A 12,929-nucleotide genomic window follows, 5' to 3' on the forward strand; every position below is an offset into this window, starting at 1 on the left:
AGATAATTTATTTTATGTTTCAGTTCCCATCTGTGTAATATCAAGGAGCATGGGACCTTGTACCAGACATGTCCTTCAGATGCCAGGTGCAAACAAACAGCTGCAAGTAATGAACATCTGCATCAAAACACTTTCTCCTTCTGGCAGCTGAATATGGTTTAGAGTAGGCGAATATGTGCCAAGAGTCTCAAGTTACCAGGTTCTGCCACTGTCTGACTTCTTGTGTTACTTTGAGCAAACTGCTGAATCTTCGTGCCTCAGATTACAAGTCTGTAAGCAATGCTTACCCACAGTGGTATTCTGAGGCTTAATTAACATTTGAGAACTGCTTTGAAATCCCCTGATGAAAGATGTTCTTATACTGGTGCAACATTGTGCCTTACAAACTCTGCTCAGTTGCTATGTGGGTATGCAGTATTTTCTTTTTACTGGTTCATTAATACAATCATGACAGAACGGTTTATCTTGAAGACCAAAAATCTTCATACAAGTGAAGGTGATTGAGCATGTAATGTATTGATAAACATTGCCCTTAGTTTAAACTGCACTAATTTCAGATGGTAGAATCTTTTCTGTCTATGTATATCATGACATATGTTCTAATACTGGAGTAACTAGACTATAGGATTTTCAGTGTGATTCTCATAAAAATGCATGAAAAGCAGAAGAAGCAAAACTGAGCCCCAGATTGAACAACCTTGGTTCTGTTAAATTTAAATAAATCATTATAGACATTGGCCTGAGTTTAACCAACGGATCATTTCTGCTGCTCTTCAAGTTCCGCTCCTAATATTTTTGTATTAAAACATCAATCCACTTTACAAACTAGAGGACTGAGTATGAATTTGGAATTTAGTAAGACACTTATCCTTAATGTGGACTGAAAACTGCTATTTAAAAAGCAATAACACATAATTTGCGAAGCATTTTTTGCTGGCAGTCCTTGACCAGATGGCATACATGTGTAGTTGTAATTGCTATGGCACACCACTACTGCAAAGGCAGCAAATAGTCAAAACAGCCTTACACACACTAGCCATGTCTCACATGAAAAAAAGTTGTATATAGCAGATGATAACTTGAGAGAGCTATAAACACCACCTGGTGCAAGTGGACATTAGATGAAATATGTATTTGAAGAGTAGAAAGATGCTGACAAATTGGAGAGAATTCAGAGACTAGTTCTAGAGGGACTGATTTATAAGAACAAATTTAAAGAACTAGATACCAGTATGTATACCTTGGCTAAATAATGATAGCAGGCCAATATGAAGTCAGTGTGACTAGTCACCGAAGTAAGTACTCAAATGTGAGGAAGGGGTCAACAATCTATCCATAAAGAAAGTGAGAAATATAACTACCCAGAAATACTTGAATAGCCTAGCAGAGGGAGAGAAGAATGGTTTAGTCCAGGGGTCGGCAACCTTTCAGAAGTGGTGTGCCGAATCTTCATTTATTAACTCTAATTTAAGGTTTCACATGCCAGTAATACATTTTAACGTTTTTAGAAGGTCTCTTTCTATAAGTCTATAATATATAACTAAACTGTTATTGTATGTAAAGTAAATAAGGCTTTTAAAATGTTTAAGAAGCTTCACTTAAAATTAAATTAAAATGCAGAGCTCCTCGGACTGATGGCCAGGACCCGAGCAGTGTGAGTGCCACTGAAAATCAGCTTGCATGCCGCCTTTGGCACCCGTGCCATAGGTTGCCTACCCCGGTTTAGTATATGGCAATCTAAGTAGAAGTAATGGCAGAAAACTGGGGGGGGGGGGGAAGACTGACACATTGCCTAGAAACTTTCTTTATTTAGATCATGGAATAGTATTTCAGTAGTAGTGCATTGCCCATCTCTTCACTAATTTGACAGTCTATATTATGGTTTTAATTTTAAAGAAACAGTCCTCTCTGGTGGCAGATAAGAGACGAGGACTTAGTCCAGAGATTGAGTGATTCTAATGCTTGACTGGGAGGATGAGAGCTGTGTGTGTAGATATCTGTGTATATGATTTAGTAATATTCATATTAATGTACAGTATGTTAGTGTTTTATATTTAAAATAATTGTCAGTCCGTCCAACCAATATCCCATCTCGCTGCATTTATCAATCAATATTAATTGGAAGCAGAGGGTTCTCTGTCCAGGAAGAGTAACTGCCTTCTCCAAACCTAGGGCTGAAAACAAACTCTAACCAAGGAATTGTCTGGTCTGTCTTGTATGGTGTCCCAGATGATGGGTTCCCAATCATGCTTGTACCCTTCAGATGCTAATATAATATAAATATTTACTACAAATAAAAGTACAAATAACTGGAGACACCAGGACTGAGAACTTTTTTATTCATACAGTCACATTGAAAAGGACATAAACAGGATACTGAAAAGTAAACTGAAGGAGACAAGACTTCCTCATCTTATCTCCCAGTCCATCTCTCTCCCCCTTCCCCGCCCCTCCCCACGAAATTGTACCTAATTTGAGGGGGGTTGATACTAGAAGATGTTTAAGATCTGTAAGTAGGATTTTGCTCTCTGCCCAAAAAAATGTGTGTAATTTGGCATCTACCTTTGTTGTTAAAACTCAGAAGCACTATTCCTGCAATCCTTACCCCCACCTCACTCCCCCCCACACCCCTGAGAATAGATGTTTGGCAGATCCTGTTACAGTATTCCGGCAAGAAACACCTTAAGAGAAGGGATTAACAAAAAGCTTTTGGTCCTCATGAATTCAAGAGTGGAAAGGTAGTTCAGTGGAGATCAGAAGGGTGTATGTATTTCAATAACTGCCCTTCTTGAAACAACAAATTCAAAGGGTGGGGTTCTTAAATCTTTTTAGGGAAACTGAATACCTAATTCCTGTTAATTTTATTGGGAACTGGGCATCCAAATCCCTTAGACAGATTTGAAAATCTCACCCTAAACTTTTAAAAATTGGTTTCAACAAAACTGATTCAATACCATGAAGAGATTTAGAGGCAGAGTCCAGATAGTTCATGAACATCAAAAAACTGGGGGAAGTTGTAATGGTTTTCCTGCTTATCTCTCAGTTCAAAAATCTCCCTTGTGGTATTGCATAATGTATATGTATACAGCAAATAGAGGAAATTGTTTACATCCAACACTGAAGGAGCATCCTCTGCAGTTATGTGCAGGATGGAGTATAGGACAGCAGAGAAGGTGACTGGATGCCTGAGGCTCAACCTGCCACTCTAGCACCTGTTCTGAAAATAACATTCAATTTGTTAATAGAATACACTGCACCTGCCATTAGTGATAAGGCCAAAGAATTTTGCCACTGTCAATCTATATAAGCTTAAAAAACTAATTTAAAAAGTACAGTTTCCCTGTTGATTCTCTCAGTGGGCTACATATTTTGAGTAATAAATCATTGGATCAACACCATTTCAGCTTCAAGGTACTGAAACTCAATTAGTTTGCAATAGCAAGCATACTACACTGTAAAACTGTTCATCTCAGGGGTATCAAACCCACCTGGAAAAACAGACTTTCTGGAGGGGGGGCTGCTATATAATGCAGTCCTTTGTGTACTGATACTTCAGCTGTGGAGACCTGAGTTCAAATCTTATACATAAGAATTGAAATACATTTGGTCTGCTTTATTCCTAACTCAACCTTTGTGCATAATGCAATAGTGTCATCTAGTTTGGCATTGTTAGAAAAAGTCTTTGGATGAAAGCCCATAATTAGAACAGTATGGTCCATGGAAGTGATTATGAACATCCCTTAAAAAATCATGTAAAAAGTTCCCAGTGCCAGCACATAATAATTCAACCTAGTTCTATTGAGTTAGAGTGAAATTCTACCTGCAAGTGCGCAGTCTGAATAAACAGCATTGTAACTTGGCCCAGTAACATTCTCTCTCTCTCTCTCTCTCTCTCTCTCTCTGACTCAGTTTTCTCATCTGTATAATTGGAATCCTAATGCCTGCCTACTTTACAGATGTCAAAGCTTAATTAATGTTTGCAAAGTGCTTGATATTCTTGGATTGGAGTTGCTAATGATATATGAAGTTTCAGTACAGTAGGGTAGGAGAGCTAGGTTTACGGGTTGGGGAGCTGAATGTTTAAAATTACGAGTGAAGGAAAAAATGCCGCAGCTTGCTCAATAAGCATTTGCTAACATACAGAGTCTAAAGAAGCCCCATCCTCTACCAATTTAATCTATGGTAGCTCTGCTTCCTTTTCAACCTAAGCAGCTGGTCAAAGTTTGGGGCCATAGGGTTGTTCCAGTGGGAAGTAGGAAGTAATGGAGTCTGGTATTTTCTGTGATGCAATCTTTTTTATTTATAAGGAATGTACAAAATCCTGTGTTCTGGAACATAGAAGGAACCAAGAACAAAAGGAGAAGTTCTTAATTTACAGCCCCAAAGACTTTCTAGCCAACACCAGACCCCAAAGCAATCTTTGTGGCTTTTCCCAGGATCATACTGTGCCTATAGGCTCTTGCTTGGCTCTGCCCCACTCCATTCTTGTCTGTTCTCAGTGTTTGTGTGATACCCTCCCATCCCACCCAATAATCTGCCAAAAGCTCCTGGCAGGTTCACACCCACCCTGTCTTAGGTGGGGGCTTATGCTTATAGTTATGTTAATGGATCATTGTGAACTCCTTTCAATCTCAATGGCATTTTAACTCAAACCACAACAAGATTTTACCCAAGTTCATAACTGTATCCAATTTATCTAGGTTTTTCTAATAGCACCTGTCACCGTGGTATCTAATCACCGGTGAGTCCAGAATGCACATTCACTCAGAACAGCATAATGGGTTCAGGGGATTCTGCCTTCCAGCTGACACTAATTACATGAGGCAGATTTTAAGTCTCTCATTCAAATGAGAAATGGACTTAAATGGCACATTTGAATCCAAAATCCAGTTTATTTCAATAAAAGTACTAATTTGAATCCCTAAATCCAAATACACACTTATGGTTTTGATTGCAATTAAATCCCAAAGCAGAAGAGGCCTATTTGGGGTTGGATGCAGCTGAAATCTCAAAAGTTGCCACTTCAGGTTTTTGCTCAAGTTGGTAGAATGGGTAAGATTCTAGTTTGATACTCAGAAGCTTCCACCATGAAAGATGGCAAAACATCATTAAATGGTCTGACTTACTAAGATCACCACCACTTTGGCTAAAATGATGAAAGAACACTTCATGAAATTTCAGCAAGGTAGAATCCAAGCCATAGTCTCTTGCATAGATTCTACCTCAAACCTGACTAAATCTGAACCTAATCTCATCCATACCTTGCTACTACTACTGCCCAAATCCAGCTGAAACACATTCAGGATGCCATGGGCCTGATTCTGTTCACACATACGGTTTCACCACTGATTCTAGTGGAGTTACTCCTGACTGACTGGTGTAGGAAGAGGAGAATTAGGTTTTCTATTTTTCCTAAGTGGTGGTGATACAGCTGTTGCAGTGTAAGTCAATGTGCTGTTGCCTTGTGGCATTTGTTTTGCAGAAGAATCTATCGGGCTAAACAACAACAGCAGCACCAAAGATAGAAACCCAGCCTTTTGTTATCCTGTTCCCCTTAAAAATTTGGGGCTTGAATTTAATCTCATTGATGCTTGTAGTAATTGGGAGGAACTCCTGCGAAGTTAATGGAGTTACACAGGCATAAAACTGGAATAAAGGAGATCAGAATAAAAATCTCTTTGTTACTAGTTAAATAAGTAAAGCTGACTTTTTTGCCATTTTAATTTTTTTTTAATTAAAAACAAATATGGAGTAAGTTTGGATAGTTTAAAAAAATCTGGGAAATGCACAAGTTATATTTCTTGCAGCATCAACCTGAAATCTATTTTTTTAAATACATGTAGTATATAAAAGTATTTAACTGCTCAGGAATATAAGGTATACTGCAGATTATGTGATCAAGTTAACATTACATTAGGAACATTAACTTTTGCATTCCCTGACAGGCTCTCACTCTCTAAGTGATGCTAAGAACAGAAAGTTATGACTTGAAAAACTTGACACAGGCAACATTGAGTTGATACTGATAATGAGGTAAGTATTTTGAATGTCAGCATCAGCCCCAACTCTCCAAGGTATCTCTTCCCAGACTGGTAAGTTTGTTTACAGCATTGGGGCCCTTCTTCATTCCTCAGTGTTGTACGCCCATAGAGTTATAATGGCAGAAAAGTCCCACTTCTATCTGTGACTGGTCAGGAAACTGCTCCATCCTCTGACAGACCTGGCCACTCATTTGTGATATCAAAGATTGATTTTTTTATTTTATTTTATTTATTTATTTATTTATTTATTTTGCAGCTCATAACTAGAGCTAGGCAGGAATTTTCCAAAACTGGTTTTATCAGAAAATACCAGTTAATCAGAATGGAAACATTTCATGGAAATGGTGCAGTAGCCACATACTTCCATGGAAACACAAGCAGGGTTCCTGGCTGGAGCTAGGGCTCTCAAGGTGCCAAAGCTTTCCACTAAGTTGTAGGGAGCCTGGAGGCTCTAAAAACCCCAATAAAAATGGGCCTATCAGGCCATCCAGGCTCCCCGTTGTGCAGTCAGGAATCTTTCAGCCCTAGTAGCCTTGGGTAAAGCCAAGGCTTTCAGAGCTTCTAGGATCCCTGTTCTACATTAGGGGACTTCCCCAGAGTCAGGGGTGGGGCTGGCTGACCCATTTCATTTTGGGGAAAAAATGATTTTTTTAAGAGACCTGCTCAGTGTTTGCTTTACATGGGAAATTTTGGAAAGTCTAGTTTTCAAAATGTTGGAATTTCCTGTAGAACAGTTTGAAGGGGTGACATGTGATACAAGGCTTGAGAGGGTAAGTTAGGTCAATTAACCTTAGGCTTCAACTGGAGGAAACCAGCCTTCCAATTAAGTCCAGCTGAGGAGGGAGTTGGTTGACTGCAGAGTTTTCTTCCTTGCAGCCTTACTCCTGGATACAAGGGGGGAGGGGGAAAAGTGGGTAGGAGTAGTAGGGAGAGTAAAAGCCCTGAGCTGCTGTGTTGAGGGTCCATGGACTTCAACCTGATGTAGAGGACGGGCCCAGGTTCCCCTACTAGTCGCTGCTGGAATAACACACTAGGAATAGCCCATTTGGGGATGGCTGGAAGCACTCCAGAAGCAGACTTGGATACCATGGAAGGTGGAGAACTTTTATGTGACTAAGCTGGAGGGCTAAGCCATGAAGAGGAAAGTGCTGCAGCTCCCAGTGCATGAGATGCCATAGAGTAAGGAAAGGGAATGATGGGCTGTATAACCACAGTAAGGGGCGTCAGAGCAGGTGTCCGAGCTAATTGCCCAGGGGACCCACGAGGAGGTGCTGCCAAGTGGTGAGTAGAGCAATCTCCATTACAAACAGAAATTCTGAGTTTTGATCAGCTATAGTCAAAACTAGGAATGAAGCCACAAACCGTGAAAAAGCTTCAGTTCATGCAAAATAAAAAATTGTTTAGCAACACAGTCCCCAATGAACATATCAATGCTGCACCCCTGCACTGGCTCACCAATGAATGCAGAACACAGTTCAAGATCTATGTCCTAATATTTTAAGCCTGCTATGGAACTGGTTATAGCTAACATGAGAGGAATTATCCCTCCCTTCACCACCATGGCCTCCCACTACAGCTATGTTTTACGAGAACTGTGAAACTGTTGACTAACAATGAGGGGGGCAGAACGTTCACAGAAGATGGACCTAAACTAGGGAAATTGCTGTAGAAAGTGTTCCTACAGTGCTAATAAATGCAAAATTCAGTTCTACTTAGCTTTCCTTCAATAATTTCCTTACAGACACTGCACACCACCCAAACAAACCAAGCTCACGTGTCAAGCTATTTCTCCTACAGGTTGGGAAGAGACGCAAGAGATCATTGCTTTTTCTTCACAAATATTTATCTGAGTGTCTTCCATGAGGATGCTGAATAAAATTGTGGGGACCGATCAAATTTTGACTCATACATAATTTATGACATTACATTTCATAATTGTTCTCAGTTTATAGTATGCCTAATTAGAGATCATCAGTGAAATCTCAAGTATATTTGGTGGTAGTGTGAATATTGTTTGTTAGTGAGGAGGTAACTGATTAGACATATGACTTTACTTCCATACTGAAAGTATGGTCATGAGTGTCTTATTCTGGGGGGAGTGTTTGCACTCAAAATAGTGTGGTATCTTTACAATGTACTATGTATGTTGACTGTATTGTGGACGAGGCTGGTTTTCTGACATTTTAGGTGTAGTCAGTTGAATTGTAACTTTTAAAAAAATCCATTATGTTCACAAAAAGATATTTGAATTTATTTACAACAGTTGGCGGTATTATGTATTCCTTCAGTGGGAGCTATATGGCCTCAGCTGGAGGAGAATGTACTACTAATTTCATATTATTAATCACAATGAATTCTGTGTGGGCAGACTCCTCAACCCAGGGAGCTCCCCACTGATGATGATGGGGCTTATTTCAGGATTGAGATGATGCTTCTGTAACAATATATACACTAAGACACTTATAAAATATGTGTATATAAAGGTTATGAATAGAAACTCCTTGGAACTACATGGTTGCCTGTAGCGCTGTGACTGACAAACGTTTGCAATTATGTAGCTATTTTTCTCTAGAAATAAAATATTTAACTATGAAAACCTATAATTTGGGAGGGGCAGAGATAATTACTTCTCCCAGCATGGTAAAAACAGTTTTCGATAGGGGAAGGAGAGCCTTTGTTACTGATGACTGTGACATAAGGGAGGAGAAGCAAAGTCAGCTGTTGTATCTGCAGACTATGGACTAAAGTATCTTTAATAAATGAAAACCTTCTAGAAGCTTTGGATGAACAAAGACCTTAATTTGGTCTATAGATATAGGGTAACCTAGGGAAGAGGATTGAGATGAACCAGTTGTTCAGCATGTAACATGGCATTTAAATTGGTTAGTCTATTTGTATATTCCCTAGAACAGATAGCTGAAGCAAACCAACTAGGCAAAGTAATGGTGACAGATCAGGTTATGGTACTTTTGGCCAGGTGATCTGGAATAGGTTAGCTAGGGAGTTAAAAGGAGGAAGAAGGACAGAACAATGTACATGCTGCTTGGTTCAAGCAGAGAGACTCTGATATGCCATTATAGCATGATGCTTTTAAGAACCAACTTACCTTCCTACGCTATACTTGCAAAATAGAAAAGCCATGAAATGTATCTAATGTATAAATCAAGTGGGGCTACCTACGTATCATGTACATCCATTTTGATACTCAGTGGAGCATGCTTAATTTTTTAAAGAAGCCATAAATTGTGGGGGTGGGAGGGGGAAGAATTGCTGCTGGGGGTCCCCTGCTGGTGTAAAATTTGTGGAGTGACTCTAGGGTGACCAGACAGCAAGTGTGAAAAATTGGGATTGGGGGTGGGGGCTAATAGGGGGCTAAAAGAAAAAGACCCAAAAATCAGGACTGTCCCTATAAAATCAGAACATCTGGTCACCCTAAGTGACTCCCTCCTGACCCTTGGTTTTTACAGGGAGAGTCAGGGTGATCAGAGGGGATAGTGAGAAGCTGTGGCTGCAGTTCATTGCAGTCTGTCTGTTCTCTGGTTCCAGTGGTCCTGAGGTTGCTCTAACTTACCCAGAGATTTTTGGCAGGGCTTGGAATAAAGATAGCAAGCAACTTTTGTTCTCCCCACCTCTTCTCTGTTCCTGCAATAGGCACAAGAATAGAGCAATTCAGTCAGCATTTCTTGGAAATGTCATTTTTGGAAGCTTTGACATTTCTAAATTTCAGTCTACGCAGAGTGGCAATTTTACCTTTGCTAGGTCTGCTTTTCGAGTCATTGTTGAACTTTCTGATCATTCTGCTTACTGATTAAACATATGTTGGCAGTAATAGCAAAACAGGTATAGTTTCTCATAAGTGTAGTGATAAGCGTTCATAGATTATCAAATTTTGGAGCTGTCCTTTGAGGATACTGAAGGAAATGTGTAAGGTCATGACTGACTTGATGGTGTAGTTTAGAAATTCCTGCTGAACATTAAATATGTTATCTTTCTCATCACTGCTGGGTTATTAAGGAAACCAAAGAACATCAGTTGGTGTCAGGAGTGTGGCATGAGAAGGAATTTCATGAATTTGCCTTTCATGAAAAGGTCAAAGCAAATAAAGTGAAACAAAAATAAGATCTTTTTTCAGTTGCTCAGGGCTATTCAGGCACTGATTCCTATGATTAATATTTAGAATGGACTCAGACCCAGATGTTTCTTTATACACTGTATATCTAATGTAGTATAAAAGTATATAGATTGAAGATGACATAAAAATGGAACTACAATAACTTGGGATTATTCCAAAAAGGCACATGACCTCAGATTTAGGCCCCAGTTCAGCAAAGCACTTACGTACGTGCTTAAGTTCTATTACAGTCAATGGGACTTAAATACATCTGTGGGCTGGTCTACACTGGGGGGGGGGGTATCGATCTAAGATACGCAACTTCAGCTACGTGAATAGCGTAGCTGAAGTCAAAGTATCTTAGATCGATTTACCTCGGGCCCTCATGGCGCAGGATCGATGTCCGCGGCTCCCCGTGTCGACTCCGCTACCGATGCTCGCTCTGGTGGAGTTTCGGAGTCGACGGGAGCGCGTTCAGGGATCGATATATCATGTCTAGATGAGGCGCGATATAACGAACAGCGAAAAATTGATCGCTACCCGCCGATATGGCGGTGTCGAAGAAAAACTCAGTTCTCGCTTTTTGTTTGGGTGCAGCAAAATCAAATACTTTATTATTTCTCCAGTAATTACAATGGAGGGAGAGAGTGCCATAGGACACAGGGTCGCCCCAGTCCTGGACAGGTCTCTCAACTGGTAAACAATCACAGCAAGCCTTTATACCTTTGTTACAGACAATTTCTAGCAATAATACAGACAGTAAAAAGCAACAAATACATTTTGTTTATACATAAGCTTTTCTGCTATCTTACTAGAAAAAGCAAGACTGCACATTGCAAGGTCGTAATACTTTCACACAGTTCACTCTGTCTTACATTATCTTGCTTCTACAAATCTCACGTCATAAGGGTCACAGTATGGCCTGATTCTTGCTAACTGACTAACATGCATTAAAATCCCCTTCAAATCCTTATTAATTCTTTCCTTGCTTCCACACTCCCCCCTTTTGTACTTCTAGTACAACAAACAATTTCAAATCTCAATTCGCATTAAACCATGGAGTTCAGATTCTACAGCAGATATGTCAACCTTAGGGGTTGTCAAGGGATGTAATGACAATGCATGATTAGCATGATCATGAAAGGTATTATCACTATAATTATGTTTTTTTCCAAAACAACAACAATAACATAATCCTAAACTAACTAACAACACGACAAACAATAACATTCCCATAGGAATAATATAATGGGGCTGTTGTACAATTTTGATCACAAAGCATAAAACATCATACCTAGTACATAAAGTAAACACTCTATAAGCTGTATGAAAGGCATTCTTTTCAGCTTGATATATATTCTAAAGCATGTGAATTTGCCCTTGCAATTCAGAGATTCTTTGAACCTTTGGTAACAATGAAAGCAAATTTTGAAACCGATCAGGCACTACTCTAGTCCAATCAAAATATACCTGAAATCTAAGAGCTACTTGCAACATTCTATCTGCATTCTATCTGCAGGCCAGTAAATGATATAATTGCCTGCAGCAGTGGTAAGATCAATATGTATATCTTGTCAGGTGTTATTCTAGGGGTACTGTCTATAAATCAGGTAGGTATACCAGGTGGTCTAATTTCCCAGATATCTCAGTAAATAATTCAGTTCCACATGCATCCTCCCCATGGACCCAGCAGGATTCGGTATGTGGGAGCCCACACCCACCCTAACCGGTCCATATGCTTGGAAGGAGCACTGTGAATGTCCACACTTCCATCCAGAAAGTGTCCAAGTATGTCTCCATGACCACAGATTAGATGGTACTCCTGACGTGTCTGTAAGGGCAGTGGGCCAAGTCTGGTCTAGATCCCACTGCAATGCCTTCCCAGCCTCAATGATATTGCAATACCATCTCTATCAGCAACTTCTGGGTCATAGAACTAAGGGTGGAAATGACATGTAACTCACCAACTCCAGCCTGTACTTAAGATAGCTGAGTTTCAAGAATAAGGCTAGTAGCCTTTTCTAGTAGGCCCAATTTCTTATCATGTTCTTGGCCTTTAAGAATAGTCCAAATGGCTACTACACTATTGGCCCCAGCCCACAGGGATCTGGTCAATTCCCTTTTTGTCCAGAGGAAATAACCCAGGCCTTTTTGTTGTGCTAATCTAATGGCAGCCCATTGTGAGCAATCTGGGTATGTAGAAGTGATTTGAAAACTGGATAAGGGCAATGTCAGTTAAAATCCAATTAGGGAGGGCAATACATACTGAAGGATTTATCCAGAACACAGGGCGCAGCCTGTAGAATAAACCCCAAAATCCAATTAAGACCACAGTCCCAAGCATGGGTCCCACAAATTTCTTCCTGCCAGTATGTAATTCTTTGTTTCTTCACCAAGGTCAGTTCTCAATGTCCTTTCTAGTCAGGAATTCCTGGACTTTGGCAATGTCAGTGGAGTGAGTGTTTCTTCTTCTTTCCCAAAACAATTGTGGTTTAGCATCCTACAGGGGAGAGGTTGCCAGCACATATCACCCTGTAATGGCTTTGCTTTTTCTAGAAAAGTCCAAAGGCACAGTTGGTCTGTCAGCGGACAAGGGAGAGGTTGCCAGTACGTCACCTTGTCCTTTTTCCCTGCTGTCCAGAAGCACAGTAGAGCTAGAAGAAGAATAGGCTAATCATCAGTAGGAAAATTCTTCTGATGTGGAGGGGTCTTTTCGCAGTGAGAATCCTGGGTCCAGGCAGTCAGTCTTTGGCACTTCACAACGGTGTTGGTAGTCA

General features: G+C 40.1%; 1 long non-coding RNA gene across 1 annotated transcript in view; it reads left to right on the plus strand.

Annotated features, from left to right (window-relative positions):
• The window catches only part of LOC120396107, a 129,286-nt gene that overhangs the window by 10,863 nt on the left and 105,494 nt on the right, over positions 1–12,929 (plus strand). The window contains exon 2 of the long non-coding RNA XR_005592986.1: positions 5,946–6,033. This is a non-coding gene — a long non-coding RNA (uncharacterized LOC120396107). The remainder of the gene's footprint in view (positions 1–5,945; positions 6,034–12,929) is intronic.

The sequence above is a fragment of the Mauremys reevesii genome, linkage group 1, assembly GCF_016161935.1.
Source record: "Mauremys reevesii isolate NIE-2019 linkage group 1, ASM1616193v1, whole genome shotgun sequence".
In the NCBI taxonomy this organism is placed as follows: domain Eukaryota; kingdom Metazoa; phylum Chordata; order Testudines; family Geoemydidae; genus Mauremys; species Mauremys reevesii.